The sequence below is a fragment of the Clytia hemisphaerica genome, unplaced genomic scaffold, assembly GCF_902728285.1.
Source record: "Clytia hemisphaerica strain Z4C2 unplaced genomic scaffold, Clytia hemisphaerica genome assembly, whole genome shotgun sequence".
Taxonomy (NCBI): Eukaryota; Metazoa; Cnidaria; class Hydrozoa; order Leptothecata; family Clytiidae; genus Clytia; species Clytia hemisphaerica.
Window position 1 is genome coordinate 427,124 of NW_027103737.1, and position 17,867 is coordinate 444,990.

Here is a 17,867-nt window from a genome sequence, read left to right on the forward strand (position 1 = left end):
TGAATGTTTCCCCAGGGTCTACATTTAATGACTTGCATGCACACAAATGTGACTGTGACTTATGCCAGAAATGGTTTCATCGTCAGTGCAATTTACCTTTCACGATTAAGCCACCGCAAGTTAGCGCGTGCGTAAACTGCAATTGTAATCTATTCCCTTTCAGTATCTGTCACGATATCGATGACGAAAGTTTCAGATTCAACTATTTTCATCCTTCTTTTTCTGATCGAACAACTATAGAAGAAATTCGAAAAACTAATTCAGAGTACAATTTAAACACTTTTGATTGTAGGTATCTAGATTGTGACGACTTTAACTTTGCTTTTTCTAATACTAATTCACACCTCTCTTTTCTTCACTTAAATATCTGCTCTTTACCGAAACATTTTGATGAGTATAATAACCTCTTAGAAACATTAAATCACGAATTCAAAGTCTTAGGAATTTCCGAATCTAGGCTTATAGATTCGTCTGTCCCACACAGGCTTGAGATAGATGGCTATAAATCATTCTTTACTAATACAAAGGCTAGTGCCGGCGGCGCTGCCCTCTTCATTTCCGACAAGCTAAAATCCAAACCTAGAAAAGACCTTTCAGAAAAGGAGCTTGAATCTACTTTCTGCGAACTCTTGTTTGAGAAGAAAGAAAAAGTAATTGTTGGATGTATCTATAAACATCCAACGATGAAAATCGAATTTTTACAAACGACTGCTTCATTCTTACAAAAAGCAGAGACCCCACTCGGCATGTTTTTCATGATTTTCATGATTTTTGCAAATTTGGCATTTTTCATGGTTTTTAGCATGTTTTGGATCATTTTGGCATGTTTTTCAGAGAAACATTAGGGAATTTTGTTTATATTGTCTCTTCTCTGTCCTGATATTCAGATTCATTAAAGATAGCTCAAAATAGCACTTTCAGCCCCCCAAAATTCTAAAATTTTCTCACTTGCCCAACCATGGTGGGCATGTAAATATTATCTTAAGTTTTCAATAAATACCATTGGCAGAAATGTTAAAACAAGGATGTGTCAGGTAGGGGGATCCATCTTTTCCAATGCTTTATAGGGAGGTAGGAGATTTCCCGAAAAAAATGGCAGGTTTAAGATTTTAGGGGGGGGGTCAAGGACAAATTGGGGGGTAACAACTTTTGGTCAAAATATCTATCATATTTATATTGATTTAGATATTTGGTATGGGACAACTAAAAAACAAGTGTAGATAGCTAAATCTTTGCCTGTGGCACCATGTTAAACTCTTCTTTTCATATAATTTTTAATACAAATTTCAATGTTTTTGGTTTTGAATGACTGGTGGACTGCTGCTGTCAATAGCACGGGTTCGAAATTTTTAAATAGGGGGATACACATATAAGGGGGATGAAATAAAAATAGGGGGTTTAGATCCCTCTGCACACTATGTTTTTCTCCAAAACAAGTAGCCAATATTTGGAAGTTTTGTCAAGACTACATGTCACTGAACCACCTCATTATTCTTCCAGGGTTTAGGTCCATGACCTCGGCAAAACTCAGGTTTTTTTTAAAGCACCAATTTTTAAATGTCTCTTGCATTATAGCTTGTATTCTAGTGTCTACATGATTTTTAAATGTTTCTCCTTTGGGGCCAACCTTGGTTTTTTCAGGAACAGGGATCCCTAAGCTAAAATTTGCTTTAAGTACATTTTTCTGATTCTTAGTTATTATATTGTTCCTACATTTCAATCAGTTATTTTCTATTTAGTTTTCCACCCTTGAAAAGACACTTTTTTTGCATCTTGAAAATCAAACTTTTCCTATTACCCAACCATGGTGGGCTACATTTTAAATTGCAGCCTTTGATTGATTAATAAATTCCAAGTGAAATGATTTCTATCTACTTATGTTTGTGATATTTATTAGATTATATATCGATTTCTCATCATGTCTACATCACTGTTTTTAGGTACGGGAAACACGGCATAGAGTGCAGAGGGGTTGAAGCCCCCCCTGAAGGTTCAGTCCCCCCCTGAGATTTAACCCCCACCAAAATTCGAAATAGACAGCCCCCCTACCAAAATACAAAAAAAAATTAATTTATGCTTAAAAATTTCAAACAATGCAAGGTCTTCATTTTGCATGTCCACACAAGAGAAGAGATAACAAATGTATAATGTCTTCTTTTGAAATTCTAATCAACAAACGTCAATAGTACGACTTCATCATTACACAAACAAAATACCAAAATGTACAAAGAAAAATTTCTTAGTTCTTGGAAAAAGTTGTTAGGTTAGCCCCCAGTCAACAGACCTAAACAAATAGCCCCCCCCCCTGAGTAAGTAGCCCCCCCCCTGATCTTAGGGAAAAAGAGCCCCCAGCCAGAACTTTAGGTTCTAGCCCCCCCCCCCCCTTAGAGCCATCAGGGGGTTGTATTCTATGCACGGGGACTTCGTTGATTAATAACTCTACTTTTTGGCATGTTTTTCATGTTTTTCCATTTAAAATTAGCATTATTTAGCATTTTTTTCTGCTCTTTTTGGCATTTTTTCATGCATGTTTTTTCAAAAATGCCAGTGGGATCTCTGAAAAAGCTAACAAGGAAAATAAGCGCCTTGTGCTTATGGGTGATTTTAATATCAACTTGCTAGAATGTGGTACCTCTCCACATGTAAATAGCTTCGTACACTCTCTTGAATCCTTTTTTCTCTCATCTAGTATTTCTCTACCTACCAGAATCACTGATAGGTCAAGGACACTCATTGATAACATGTCGCCCATGTCTCACAAATTCCAGAAACCTTTGCTGTCGCCAAGTAACCACAACCTCCACGTTCGTGTCACAACAAACAAAACGCCAGTTCAAAATATTCCACAATGTCAACTGTAAAAGCAAATACGTCATCTACCTACTAGAATGTCAAATCTGCAAGATCCAATACGTCGGTAAAACTGAAACACCCTTCAACGTCCGTTTAAACAACCACAGAAGCAATGCACTTCATCCGAAAGAAGACACCATCCCAGCGTGCAAACACTTCAACAAGGAAGGACATAATTTCAATAGAGATGCTAAATTTACGATCATTGAACAGCTAAGAAATATCGAAGGAAATGAAAGCCAGCTGAAAAAACACCATTCTATCACGAGAGAACTTTTGGATCAACAAACTAAAAACCTTAAAACCCAAGGGTTTAAACCAAGAACTCAATTTGATAGCGCCTTAAGTCTGTGTTTACACGTCCATTTTTTCCAGATCACTTACAGACGGCTCATAAATATACGTCACAAAAAAGCGTTTATTTGACGTCAAAAAAATTTTTTTTTTTTTTGTTAAAAAAACTGAATTTTTTTAGCTAGAAATATACCTTGAAAACGGCCCTGGCCGAAACATGTTGGAAATTTCTAGCATCTAATGGTATTTTTGTCTCGATCCTCCGTCCGATATATTATTTTATTTTCGAGATGACCAATCGTAGCCAATCTGCAACGCATCTGACTGGGAAAATCAACTTCTTTCCAGCTAGATCAATCAACAATAACCCGTCAAAACGACGTAGACAAGATGAAGTCGAACAGCCAAACACGTCGAACTTCCTTCCTCCACCGCTAATCAACGTGACTCCACCACTGCAACAAAGTGATTCAGAAAGAACAATCACCCAATCCATTGGTAATCAAACCCAAAGCCACTACCAAGCAGTTAAATGGGATAGACTCATCGACAAAAGTGACAGATATGACTCACATATTGGCTTTTTGAAAAAATGTATAGCCAACAAAGTAATCCCAAATGGTCTTCGCTTAGACCTGGAACCTACCATTGGTAATCACGATGATACCTTCCTAAACACATGGTACTCAACCCTTCAAGAGTGTTCACTAAAACTTATGTCACACATCGTCGACTTCTCAGAAAAGACAAATGAAGCAACGACGAACAAAATTAAAGAAGCTGAAGAAGCTATGAAAACCAACGCAAGTACAGCCGAATTCGATCAGATCAAAAAAACTCTAAAAGATAACCAAGACAATCGAAAACGCCAACTTCAATATAGAAAAAATAACAAATATAACAAACTTAAATACCAACCCCACCAAAACCAAAGACCCCAACAGCAAACTAACGCTGAAGTAAGAACTCCCAGACCCATACTGAGCAGAACCGAACAACGTAGCCGATCCCGCAGTAACAGCCGAAACAGATATCCAACCTATGCTTCCATTGTCAAAAAGGATAGTCGAACAAACAATTCACAAAGACAACGTATGAAGAATGATGTATATGGAAACAAAACTATCCAAAAGCTCCAGCAAGAAATAAATGAACTAAAAGCACAATATCATTCAAAAAACTTGCAACCAGCCCCTCACAGAGGGGCTCCCATACCACACTACCAAATACAACAAACCCAACCCCAAGAGCAACCACAAAACCAACAGCACCCAGCACGTATCCAACAACACCAGCTAACCCAAAACCAAAACCAAAACCAAACCCTACCCCGAGAACAACTACAAGAACAAACAAACGCACCACCGCAAGCACAAACACAAGAAATGACAACAACAGATATACTAAATCTAATACACAGCACTATGCAAACTTTAAACGCATTCGCGACACATTTCGAACAACACAACACGCAACAGACCCTTCAGGGAATGTAATCAATCTATCCAACAAACTATTCACTAAAGCACAATATGATTTATTAAATAAGAATTTAAATTTCTGCCCAGAACCAGGAAAATATAACACCCATCAACTACAAAACGATATTGAACGATTCACACGCAAAATTAAACTTAAAGCACATTTTGGTAAACCAAATAACGAAGATTCGACCCCAACAAACAAAAAAGAATTCTACATAAAAAGCAGATCGAATTGGACTCCTAGAGAATCTCATCATACAGTAAACACGTTTGCTGAAGCGCTTCAGAAAGAACTAACAACATATTCAGATCCAGATTACAAACGAAAATACAACCTAACACGAGCAGAACGAGAAGCACTTAAAGAACTTCAACTCAGAGATGACATCATAATTACAAAAGCTGACAAAGGTGGAGCTGTAGTCATACAAGATGTAAAAGATTATATTGCAGAAGCCAACCGCCAACTAGAAGATCAAACTTCCTATAGAAAACTTGATTCAAATCTAACCGAACGACACAACAAACTAATCAACGGAACCATAGATTCACTACACGATTCAAACCTTCTCACTGAAAAGGAACGATCAATGTTTAAGACGCCAAACCCCAAAACCCCAAAATTCTACACACAACCTAAAATACACAAAGAAGGTAACCCAGGAAGACCTGTAATCAGTTCAATCAATTGCCACACTGCCCTGATTTCAAAATATGTAGACTTTCACCTACAGGATCATGTCACCAAGACGTCTTCATACATAAAAGATACAACCGATTTCATCAACAAAATTGAAACCATAACCCTTCCACAAAATCCAATACTAGTCACCATGGACGTTAAATCTCTATATACAAACATCCCTAACGAAGAAGGAATCAATGCCATCAACAACATCCTTACAACCAATAAAACACAAAACTCGTTAAAAACAAAAATACTCACCTTTCTAAGACTCATTCTCACCCTCAACAACTTCTGTTTTAATGAAACCCACTACCTACAAATCAAAGGCTGCGCCATGGGCACAAAATGTGCCCCGACCTATGCTAATCTATTCATGTCACAGTTCGAAGAATCAAACATCTATCCACTTCTAACCGAAAAGTGCAAAACTTACTTAAGATTCATAGACGATATCTTCATGATATGGTCCGGAACAGAAGAAGAACTAAAAAGATTCATCCAAGAAATCAATACTCTCCACGAAACAATCAAGTTCACAGCTGACTATTCAAAGAAGGAAATTAGCTTCCTAGACACCATTGTTACCATCAGCGGATCTAAACTAATCACAAGACTATACAAAAAACCAACAGACAGATCAGCTTATCTCCATAACCAATCCTACCACCCTAACCATTTAAAGAAGAACATACCTTTCGGTCAAACCCTTAGACTCAAAAGAATCTGCAAAGACGTAGACGACTATCAAAAAGCTACTAGTGAAATGCATGGCGCTTTTCTTAAAAGAGGATACCAACAACAACATCTCACAGATGCGTACACCAAAGCATCAAGTATAGACAGATCTGATCTTCTCAAATACAAAAACAAATCCAATCGAGACAACAACCAGACACTCTTTATCACCACCTTCAACAAAAACCTACCAAACATACGTGAAGCAATCAATAAACACTGGGACATACTAAAAATAAATGACGAACTAGCAGATACTTTTAACGAACAACCCAAGATCGTATATAGAAGAAACAAAAACCTTCGTGACCTAATAGGTCAAACAACAATAAAAAATAATAAAGTATTTAGAAAATCCCACACACTGAGAGAAGGCAAATGTCGCCCATGTCTCACAAATTCCAGAAACCTTTGCTGTCGCCAAGTAACCACAACCTCCACGTTCGTGTCACAACAAACAAAACGCCAGTTCAAAATATTCCACAATGTCAACTGTAAAAGCAAATACGTCATCTACCTACTAGAATGTCAAATCTGCAAGATCCAATACGTCGGTAAAACTGAAACACCCTTCAACGTCCGTTTAAACAACCACAGAAGCAATGCACTTCATCCGAAAGAAGACACCATCCCAGCGTGCAAACACTTCAACAAGGAAGGACATAATTTCAATAGAGATGCTAAATTTACGATCATTGAACAGCTAAGAAATATCGAAGGAAATGAAAGCCAGCTGAAAAACACCATTCTATCACGAGAGAACTTTTGGATCAACAAACTAAAAACCTTAAAACCCAAGGGTTTAAACCAAGAACTCAATTTGATAGCGCCTTAAGTCTGTGTTTACACGTCCATTTTTTCCAGATCACTTACAGACGGCTCATAAATATACGTCACAAAAAAGCGTTTATTTGACGTCAAAAAAATTTTTTTTTTTTTTGTTAAAAAAACTGAATTTTTTTAGCTAGAAATATACCTTGAAAACGGCCCTGGCCGAAACATGTTGGAAATTTCTAGCATCTAATGGTATTTTTGTCTCGATCCTCCGTCCGATACATTGATAACATTTTCTTCACTCCTTCTTAATACAAACCTTTAACAGGAAATCTTCTTTCAGGTATTTCTGACCACTTGCCTCAATTTCTAATATTTGAGAGTTTTCATTTTAACTCCTGCAAGGAAACAAAATATTACAGGAGATGGAACAGTTTTGATAACAATAAATTCAAAGAATCCTTTTACAGAGTAGAATGGAATGACATCTTGCATTCTGACTGGGATAATCTACAATCGGTGACAAAATACTTGGCACAAAAAGGAAATCCACCGGGGTGTTTTGAAACCACAATCGATTTGCAAGTGCTCTAAAGTAGGTTCGAAGGGTAGAGTTTTAACACTGAGTTTTAACGTTAGACTTAAGACTTAGGACGTTAGGATCTAAGGATCCAAAAGTTTAAACATGGTCCAGTAGGGCTTGAAATATAGCCTAGAAACCAATAATTCCCTCCCAGATCGAAATAATCGTTGAAACCAAGTTGAAGGCCCGAAATTGACATTCTCGCTCGAACTTCAATTTATCGAAAAATGGTAAATTAGTCAAAAGTGCCAATATGTTATGGCACTGATTGTAGATCTTCTTTTAAGAGCTTTTTAATCGAATGAATACCCTAATAGATATACACGCACCTCTGCAAAAACTCAGCAATAAGCAAATTAAAAAGGGAGCTAAATCTTGGATAACTAAAGGCATTTAAACCTCTATTGCTAAACGAGATCAACTCTTAAAGGCATACACGCGAGAGAAGGACAATACCATTAAGCACCAACTCCACATCAGATATAAATTCTACAGAGATCAAATTGTTAAGCTCTGTAGAAGAAGTAAGAATAACCATTATAAAAAGGGCATACCGGATAAGTGGGATAGGGGAACCTGGGAACCTAAGTGGGAACCTAAAATGAACACCGGAAAAGTGGGATGGGGGAACGTAAGTGGGAACCTAAATGACTACCGGAAAAGTGGGATGGGGGGACCTAAGTGGGAACCTAAACGAATACCGGAAAAGTGGGATTGGGAAACCTAAGTGAGAACCTAAATGACTACCGGAAAAGTGGGATGGGGGACCTAAGTGGGAACCTAAACGAATACCGGAAAAGTGGAATGGGGGAACCTAAGTGGGAACCTAAGTAAGTGGCATTGGGAAACCTAAGTGTTTAAATATTTTTCTCGGATCAGGTTGACATTACAGGGCCCATGGGCGCCAAGCTTATCAGTCACTCAAGACTTTCACAATAGATTACCAGTTTTCTTCGTACATTAAGGTCCGCCAAAACTATATTATTTCGCTAGTGTGTTTACCCTTTAACAAAGGGTTCTATTATACAATATAAATTAACAAAAGGACGATAACACTCGTGGAAGAAAAAACTGACAAAAACTTTTGGTTCGAAGAGCGTAGTCGTTGTCTTATTACATTAATTTTCTTAAAACAAAAAAACATTACATGATTGTGAAACGTTAGTCCTACTTTCCCCTTTTCATTTATTCCTATTAAAGTGATTATAGATCCTGGAATTGACCTGTAGACATGGGCCGGACCTTTTTAGGACAATCACTTTAATTTCTTTCGAAAAATGAATGAACTTGAACTGATTTAGGACCTCTCCGCTTTAAGCCTTGGAAAAAGTTTTTCTGTGCCTAGGAGATCTCTACTAACCATTTATAAATCTTTCATTAGGCCTCATCTTGATTGTGGTGATATCGTATATGACCGCCCAGGAAATGCTACCTTTGTGCAGAAGCTTGAGTCTATTTAATATAATGCCTGCCTTGCTAAAACAGGCTGTTTTCGTGGAACGTCTCAAGAAAAACTATATTCAGAACTTGGTCTTGAAAGTCTTGCTGACAGGCGCTTTGCTAGAAGAATGACATTCTTCTATGGAATTATTAACAATTTAGCCCCTTTAAATTTACGTAACTCCTGCCAGCAAGACTTACAGCACCGGGTGGCCTTAGAACAAGAAATCCTATTTATCCTCCTAACATACGAACTGAGCGTTTCCGTAACACTTTTTTTCCTTACTGCATATCTCAGTGGAATGTCGATTTTAACCAGTGTGTTGTACAAACTTTGTCTTCAAACGCGAGGTTGCAAAGCTTTAAAAGGATATCATGAAAATTTCTGTCCTTCCAGATAATAGGTGGTATGTTATCTGGACCGAGGGCCTTGCATGATTTTGTTGTGGAAAGGACCTTTGTCAACTCTTCCATGGAAAAAGAAAAAGTAGATATATCTAGAGGGGGAGAGATTTGCTCTCGTGGGAGAAAGTTATTTGTTGCTAACACCGGTTTTTTACCTAAAAGATTTTTGAAATGCTGTAACCAATTATCTAAGCGTTTTTTATCCTAGCCACCTTTCAGCTGGATGGACGGTTTTGAGTTCTTGCCACTTAGTTTTTGTACTACTTTCCAAGCATCGCGATGAGAATTTTTGGAAAATTGCTCAAGACATGTCCTTCAGCTGAGAATCAATAAAAGAAACTTGAGCTTCTAGGTAGGCCTCGTCAAGTTTAATCTTGGCAGAGTTAAGTTGCTCCTTGCGCCTCCGCGTTGGTGCTGCATTATACAAAGAGGAAGCTTTTGTTAGAATTTCTCTTGCTTTCTTCACTAAGGGACATTCTTTTGGGTCTGATTTAGCTCGTTTTTGTTTTCTTGGAAGTTGCTCTAGGGCAACTTTTTCTCTGGAATCTTAAAGACAAGAGTACGCTAGCTCAACATTATCTTTGGTCAATTCTTGGTTGAAAAGAGTAGAGAAACGGTTAAAGACCTCAATTCCAAACATGCTACATACTTCAGGATTTGTAGAGGCTCTTTTCCAATCTATTTGTTTTAAAGGATTAGGCTTGGAAGGTTTGGAAGAGTGAAGACTAAGTTTGACCTTAGAAGATACGATGCGATGATCAGTACTCACAGTAGCAAAGGAAGAATATGCTCTTGAGTCCTGTATGCTATTACGCCATTTTTTCCGGAAAAGGATATAGTCGATCTGTGCTTTATCGCCGTTTGGATATTTGAAGGTCCAGAGATGATTAGCACATTTCATGAAGGAGTTATTTGAGGAAAAAAGGTCAAATTCTTGTAGAAGATCTAAAAGGTATTCACCGTTACGATTTGTAGCCTTGTCAAATGAAAAAGGAACATCAGGGTAGGCAAGTTTGGCATTAAAATCACCGGCTATGGAAAGAAAATTATGCCTTGGAATATGGCTAAGCAAGTTTTTAAGTGACGAATAAAACTCCTCGACATCTTCCTCGGGAGCACTGTTGTGGGGGCTATAGGTACACACTACTGTTAAAACTGGGTTGCTGGAAAATTCAGCAATCACGATTCTATTCGATTCTGTAATTTTTTCAATTCTTATTAAGTTGCTAGCTGCTCTAGATGAAAGAAGAAAGCCAATCCCTCCAACAGAAGCGTTAACCGTGTTTTTTGTTGCAGATGAGGTGATAAGCTGGGAGGAAGAAATAAAATCGTAAATTGAATCATTGTCAGGGTGAAATATTCAATGTTCTTGAAGAGCAATGATGTCTATAGAGTTATTAGACATGGAGAGTACAAGTTCATTAAGTTGTGTTGGTCCGCTTAGTGTGCGAACGTTAAAAGTACTGATTTTTAAGAAGTTAGAACATCTTGAAAGTTTTGTTGGTTTTGATTTTGATTGATCAGGTTCCATATTATCTGGAGAGACCCTCCCATTGGGGTTTAATATCTCACCTTCATTGGATCCCAAGGTGGAATCAAAGAGAGAAGAATGATCGAGAAAAGCAGGGGCTTGACCGGTAATCAAAGGCCTATCCCTGTTAGGGACTACCAATTGATCCCGGACTCTGGAGCTGTATGAGAAATCCATTGTCTTTTCAAATTGCTAATATAGTATGTGTTGCGCAACGACTACATACCCATTTTCCCATAGGTGGGGCAGTTCTCAACTAACTTGAGAGTTTTCTCCGTAACCAAAGTGGTTAGGCAGAAGAGGATCAAAAACCATATCAATCTGTTGTTAACTGCCTAATGATCCCTATTGCTCTACCTGCTATAGAACGAGATTTTTTAGGCTGGTATACTCCAGCTGGTGTTATATCAGAGTTTTCCTTTTCCTATTTGAATTGCCTTACTGGGCTATAAGATGCTCCAACTACACCTAATTCACCGAAGAGTATGGAATGAACATAAAATAAAATTGTGATTAGAATATGATACATCATTATACTTGACATTCTCGGATATATACAGATAAAAAAGAAGGTTTATATACAGGTTAAAAAGAACATGTGCACTAGCTTTGCTTGCTACCGATTTTCAACACTAAAGTGATTAACATCGTCATTCGCTGTAAATTCAAGACGATCAAAAATTATATAACATGCAGCGATTATTAACACTGAAGTGATTATCATTGTTACAGTCGTAGAAAGATGGATGTATAATTTAGGATATCAATGAAAAGAGCGAAGAACGGATGTCAAAAACAGCAGTGGAACAAATGGTGAAACTGAACTGTCAAGTAAAGCTAACTCGTTGGCTTTGCAGGGCAAGGGCGCCAGGCTTCGAGTGAAACCATCCTTGAGGAGGACTTGAAAGTCAACCCGCATACCCGTGAAATACAACCTGTGAAAGCAAACTGGAGAATTCCATTCAGGCAGACTGTCAGCAATAACAAACAGTGTTAAATGTTATTATCTTAAACAACTTTCAAAAACATTTAAGATGGAGAACGTTCATTTCCATTTGGCCAGAAATTAAAGCTAATGGGAGTAGTGAAAGCTTTTACATTTTTAAAGTTACAATACAAATACAAACATCACATCTTGCAAGTTCCTTTATTTTTCAAAAAGGATCATTTTCTATTGCAAAAAAAAAGCCCGGGACAAGATTTCGCCAAAACGAGGCTAAAACTTTAGGGCAGCCTGGAGACTTCAAAAATTGTTCGATTTGGCTGAAATTTTGCACACTTGTTCCTTGGGTGAACATCTGGGGTTCTACAATAGTTTGAATAGTTTGAAGGCACTGAAGTTGAGCCCAGTGCGTTGATTCCAGAGAAAAAGTTGCCCTAGAGCAACTTCCAAGAAAACAAAAACGAGCTAAATCAGACCCAAAAGAATGTCCCTTAGTCAAGAAAGCAAGAGAAATTCTAACAAAAGCTTCCTCTTTGTATAATGCAGCACCAACGCGGAGGCGCAAGGAGCAACTTAACTCTGCCAAGATTAAACTTGACGAGGCCTACCTAGAAGCTCAAGTTTCTTTTATTGATTCTCAGCTGAAGGACATGTCTTGAGCAATTTTCCAAAAATTCTCATCGCGATGCTTGGAAAGTAGTACAAAAACTAAGTGGCAAGAACTCAAAACCGTCCATCCAGCTGAAAGGTGGCTCGGATAAAAAACGCTTAGATACTTTAATCGTAGAAATTTTAGCGAGACTAATTTTAGCGTTTTAGCGAGTTTTCCCTATTTTCGCTAAAATTAATCTCGCTAAAACACGCCGAATCGACAGATCGCCAAAATTTATCCGCGCTAAATTTTTCAAAAACGCAATTCGCTAAAATAAATCCAGTTTTTTTCTTCTTTTTCTTTTACGATTTTTGCGAAAACTAATAAAGATATTTATTTTTGTCGGTCCCTAGAGTTCTGTAAGAAAATGTAGGCTTAAAAACACACGCTTATCTCGAACCTCCGTTATATCTGAAACTTTCACCAAAATACATCTCAAAAAGTTATTTGGAAATGGCGTTTCGCTAAAATTAATCCACGCGAAATTTTCTCAGACAAGTATTCGCTAACATTTATCCACGCGAAACTTTTTGAAATCGTGATTCGCTAAAATAAATCCAAAAAAAATCAAGATTTTCCTGACTCGCTAATATACGCTAAAATTACTCTCGCTAAAATTTCTACGATTAAAGTAATTGGTTACAGCATTTCAAAAATCTTTTAGGTAAAAAACCGGTGTTAGCAACAAATAACTTTCTCCCACGAGAGCAAATCTCTCCCCCTCTAGATATATCTACTTTTTCTTTTTCCATGGAAGAGTTGACAAAGGTCCTTTCCACAACAAAATCATGCAAGGCCCTCGGTCCAGATAACATACCACCTATTATCTGGAAGGACAGAAATTTTCATGATATCCTTTTAAAGCTTTGCAACCTCGCGTTTGAAGACAAAGTTTGTACAACACACTGGTTAAAATCGACCATCGTTCCAGTACCAAAAAAGGGAGACCTTAGTCTTGCCACAAACTATCGTGGTATCTCTCTTCTCCCAATCGCAGTAAAAAAACTATAATAAGCTTCTTCTAAATAGAATACGGCTTCATGTTGAACCCATTCTTCATAAAAATCAAAACGGTTTTCGAAGTGGTCGTTCTACTTTAAGCCAAGTTATTGCTCTTCGACGAATCTTAGAGCAGGGCTGCAAATAAATATTTTTAGTCAATCGGACATCATGTCCGACAGAAATGAAATCCTGTCGGTCAAACTCAAAAACCTGTCGGTCATTCAGTGTATTTTTTTTTTTAAGTTACGGAGAAAGCGAGTAGGAAAAATAAAAGTTACCTTTGAACAGTTTGTTACTGTATATAACAGAGAAATTGATTCGATAAAAGTGATCTTAGATCTTAGACCCTTGGAAGTTACGAATAAAGCAAGTTGATAAAAGTTAACTTAGAAACACTCTTAAAATAAGTTAAGAAGAAAGCGAGTTGATAAAAGTTAACTTAGAAACACTCTTGAAAGTTATGAAGTAAGCAAGTTGATAAAAATGGTCTTAAAATAACTCTTGAAAGTTACGAAGAAAGCGAGTCGATAAAAGTTTAACTTTGAAACACCCTTGAAAGTTACAAAGAAAGCGAATTGATAAAAGTGATCTTAGAAACACTCTTGAAAGTTACGAAGAAAGCGAGTTGATAAAAGTGATCTTAGAAACACTCTTGAAAGTTACGAAGAAAGCGAGTTGATAAAAGTGATCTTAGAAACACTCTTGAAAGTTACGAAGAAAGCGAGTCGATAAAAGTTTAACTTTGAAACACCCTTGAAAGTTACGAAGAAACCGAATTGATAAAAGTGATTTTAGAAACACTCTTAAAAGTTACGAAGAAAGCGATTTGATAAAAGTGATCTTAGAAACACTCTTGAAAGTTATGAAGAAAGCGAGTTGATAAAAGTTAACTTAGAAACACCCTGAAAGCTACAAAGGAAGCAAGTATTAAAAGAATAGGCTAAGTAAGAGACAGGGGTGTAAGAGATTTATATTCAACTCTCAAGTTAATGGTTTATTTCTTTTTTCATTCGGACATCATGACCGACACAAAAGATTTTCAGTCGGTCAAATAGCTTTTTCAGTCGGACATTGACCGATGACCGATGCTTATTTGCAGCCCTGTTAGAGGAAGCTAGAAACTTCAATCTTGAAGCAATTTTTGATTTTTGTTGATTTCAAGAAAGCCTTTGATTCGGTTGATTGCGACGTAATGTTTGATATTCTCTCTCTTTACGGCATCCCTCAAAAGATCATTGATGCCATAAAACTTCTGTACACTAATACAAAATCTTCAGTACAAACACCTGATGCTGAGACTTCAACTTTTTCTATTTTAGCTGGTATTCTCCAGGGTGATACCCTTGCACAATTTCTCTTAATTCTAGTTGTCGATTACCTTATGCGCGTTTCTGTTGATAAAATATCTAGCTGCGGTTTTCTTCTTCAACGTAGGCTTGGTCCACGTAATCCTGCCGTTCATTTAACAGATACAGACTTTGCTGACGACATAGCACTTATCAGCTCTACCCTAGAGGATGCACAAAATCTTCTAATTGCTCTTGAATTTGCTGCAAACTGTACAGGCCTATACCTCAATGAGTCCAAAACCGAATATTTGACTCTTAATGTTAACGAATTATCAGACAATATCAAAACAATATCTGGTACAAACCTACGAAAGGTAGAAGACTACAAATATCTTGGTTCTTACATCTCTTCTTCTGAAAAAGACTTTAAAATTCGCAAAGGTTTAGCTTGGAGTGCATGCAATAAGCTGCAGTCTCAAAGTTAAAATTTTCAAGTCAACTATTGAGCCAATTCTTATGTATGGTTCAGAAACCTGGTCCCTTACCAAAAAGTTTGAAAAGCAACTAGACGGTATCTATACCAGACTTCTGAGAAGGGTTAAAAATCTCTCTTGGCGTGACCATCCAACAAAACGCATCATATACGGTTCCTTGAAACCAATCTCTCTCCTCCTTAAAGCCAAGCGCGTTCAATTTGCTGGTCATTGTTTCCGTGCCTCATCTGAGGTTATTTCCTCCCTATTGCTTTGGAAACCTAAACGTGTGGCTCAGAGATCGAGAAAACTTACCTTTCCGGATGTAGTGAGCAGGGATACAGGCCTTGATCTTAGCAACCTGGGCACTGCTATGCGCAACTGCGACTCCAGGCGCCAGCGAGTGGAATCCATTGTCTCGACTGCGGTCGAGCAATGATGATGATGATGTATTTCACAGAAAGCCCAACCGAGACACTCACGGTAAGCTAAATATGGTCAGATTTTCCAAATTTTACACCCTTAGAGTGCACTTATTCTCATTTTTGCTCATTTCCACCCTTTGGGAAGCTTGGAAAAGCACTTACGGTAGGTCGTTTACCCCCCCCCCCCGTGGATCTATGCTTATGTGTATTGGCACGTGGCTAGCCGTGCAATATGTTCTATTTTACTATCAAACATTTTTAATTAATGAAGTGTATTCACACGCTGTACTGTTTGGATGGTACAGAAAGAAAAACGAGCAAGAATCCGTAGAATGCTAAGCAACCCCCGCCCTGACCCGAAAATTGGAGCTGCTTATAAAAAAACAATGTGTATGTATTACATTAAGAGTGAACTTAAAAGAGATCGTAAATAATGTTTTACTAGATTCTGTATTCAAGCAAATTAGATCCGTGCAAAAGAAAGAAGAGGCTCTAAGTTATCCATCGTGGAATTTCCATTTTGATCATTTATCCGCAAAACTTAGGAGGTCGAATGGCATTTTATCCAAACTGCGTCACTTTGTTCCACAGACCATTCTTAAAACCTTATACTATGCTATTTTTCACTCTCATTTGTCATACGCAATAATCGTATGGGGGCAAAGTCTCACTCAAAACTCTAGAATAGGCAAACTTGAAAAAAGATGCATGCACATCTTGACTTTTTCAGATTTTAATGCAGAATCTGCTCCTCTTTTCTTCAACCTGGATTGGATATTCCAACTTTGCCACATACTGTAACAAAGTTCAATATCCGACTGGTACATCAAACTCTCGCTAATCTTTCTCCTGAAGCTGTTACGAACATTTTAAACTTCGAAACTCTGTCTCATAGAATTATCTTACTAGAAATAACGAACTGAAACTTCTGGAGCGCCCAAAAGCCAAAACATTAAACTATGGATTGAAATCGATTAAGTACCAATCTCTTTTAAACTGGAACCAGCTGATATTACATACTAAAATCGATCTACAACCATTATCTGGATATATGATCAAAAAAAAAATAAGCGAATTCCTTAAAAATCGACCTCTTGCATACCAGAAAAATGAAAGTCCATACATGTCCATATAGATATAAAAATACTCTAATCTGATCTATTAAAAAAAAGATTACTTATATAACTATTTTTTTTTGTCGATAGTTACGTTGAGTTTTTTTTACTTTGTTATTTGGAATTTTTGAAATATTGTTACTCTAATAGTTATATCAAACCCACAGAAAAAAAAATAATCTGCGTCCAGGTAGCCACTCCATATGATTAAACGGAAACGTCTATTGGATGGACTCCTGGCCTGCATCCCCTCCCCTAATTTATACAAACTTAAATATGTAAATTTGTCAGCAGCACGCTTTAATTTATTGTTATTGTTTGGTCTCTCAAGGACTCCGTGTATGATGACATTATACTTTCGTCTTTCTTGTTTGTTTATTTCTGATGCCTCTTCTTCTCTTAATTCTCTGATGGTGCGGAAGTGGTTGACAATGGGTCGTGTTTTGCGGTGTTGTTGCTGCCAATGTTTCGGCAAATGTTTTATTCTCATTGAGAGCGTAGTTGACCTGTTTAATGATGGAATTTTTTTCAGATTTTTTGCATGAAAGTAGGGTACCATCATAGAAAAAAGATGGCTAAAGCAGATTTTCGCAAAAAAATTATGTTGGCTCAAAAAACGCATGTTTATCTATGAGAATCACTATTAATAAGCATACATCAATGTTCTTAGTCAAATTACTCAATTTTTTAATGAGATAGATATTTTTTTTGTTCATGAGGGCTTACTCTTGAAGAATATGTGTGTGTAGACATTAAATTTTGGTTGTTTGGCGTGTTTTTATAGAAAAACTGGCCAAATTCGATATTTTTTTATAAGCACATTATCAATTACTTAGGTATTAGCTTTTCTCGAGATTGGCTCTTTCATTGTTTATGATTTTTTCCACAAAGATGCATAAGTATAAACCCTCGAATGTGACGGAGCTCGTTTTTTAGAGAAAAAAAAATGGGGTAAATTTCAGCTAAAAAACGGCCAAAAAGAGTTTTATGGACTATGTGAAATATTGGATCATTAATTTTTTTCTGATTTTTTGAATGAAAGTAGGTAAAAGATGGCTCAAGCAGATTTTTTTTTTAAAGAATGTTTATCTATAAGAATCACTATTAATAAGCATACATCAATGTTCTTAGCCAAATTACCCAATTTTTGTTACTCACAAAGTCTTGAATATGAAAGAATA

At 37.1% G+C, this 17,867-nt stretch overlaps 1 protein-coding gene across 2 annotated transcripts in view; it reads left to right on the forward strand.

Moving 5' to 3' along the window:
* Positions 1-17,867, forward strand: part of LOC136805133 (cyclic nucleotide-gated channel alpha-1-like) — a 103,150-nt gene that overhangs the window by 71,791 nt on the left and 13,492 nt on the right. The gene's annotated exons all lie outside the window — the stretch shown is intronic.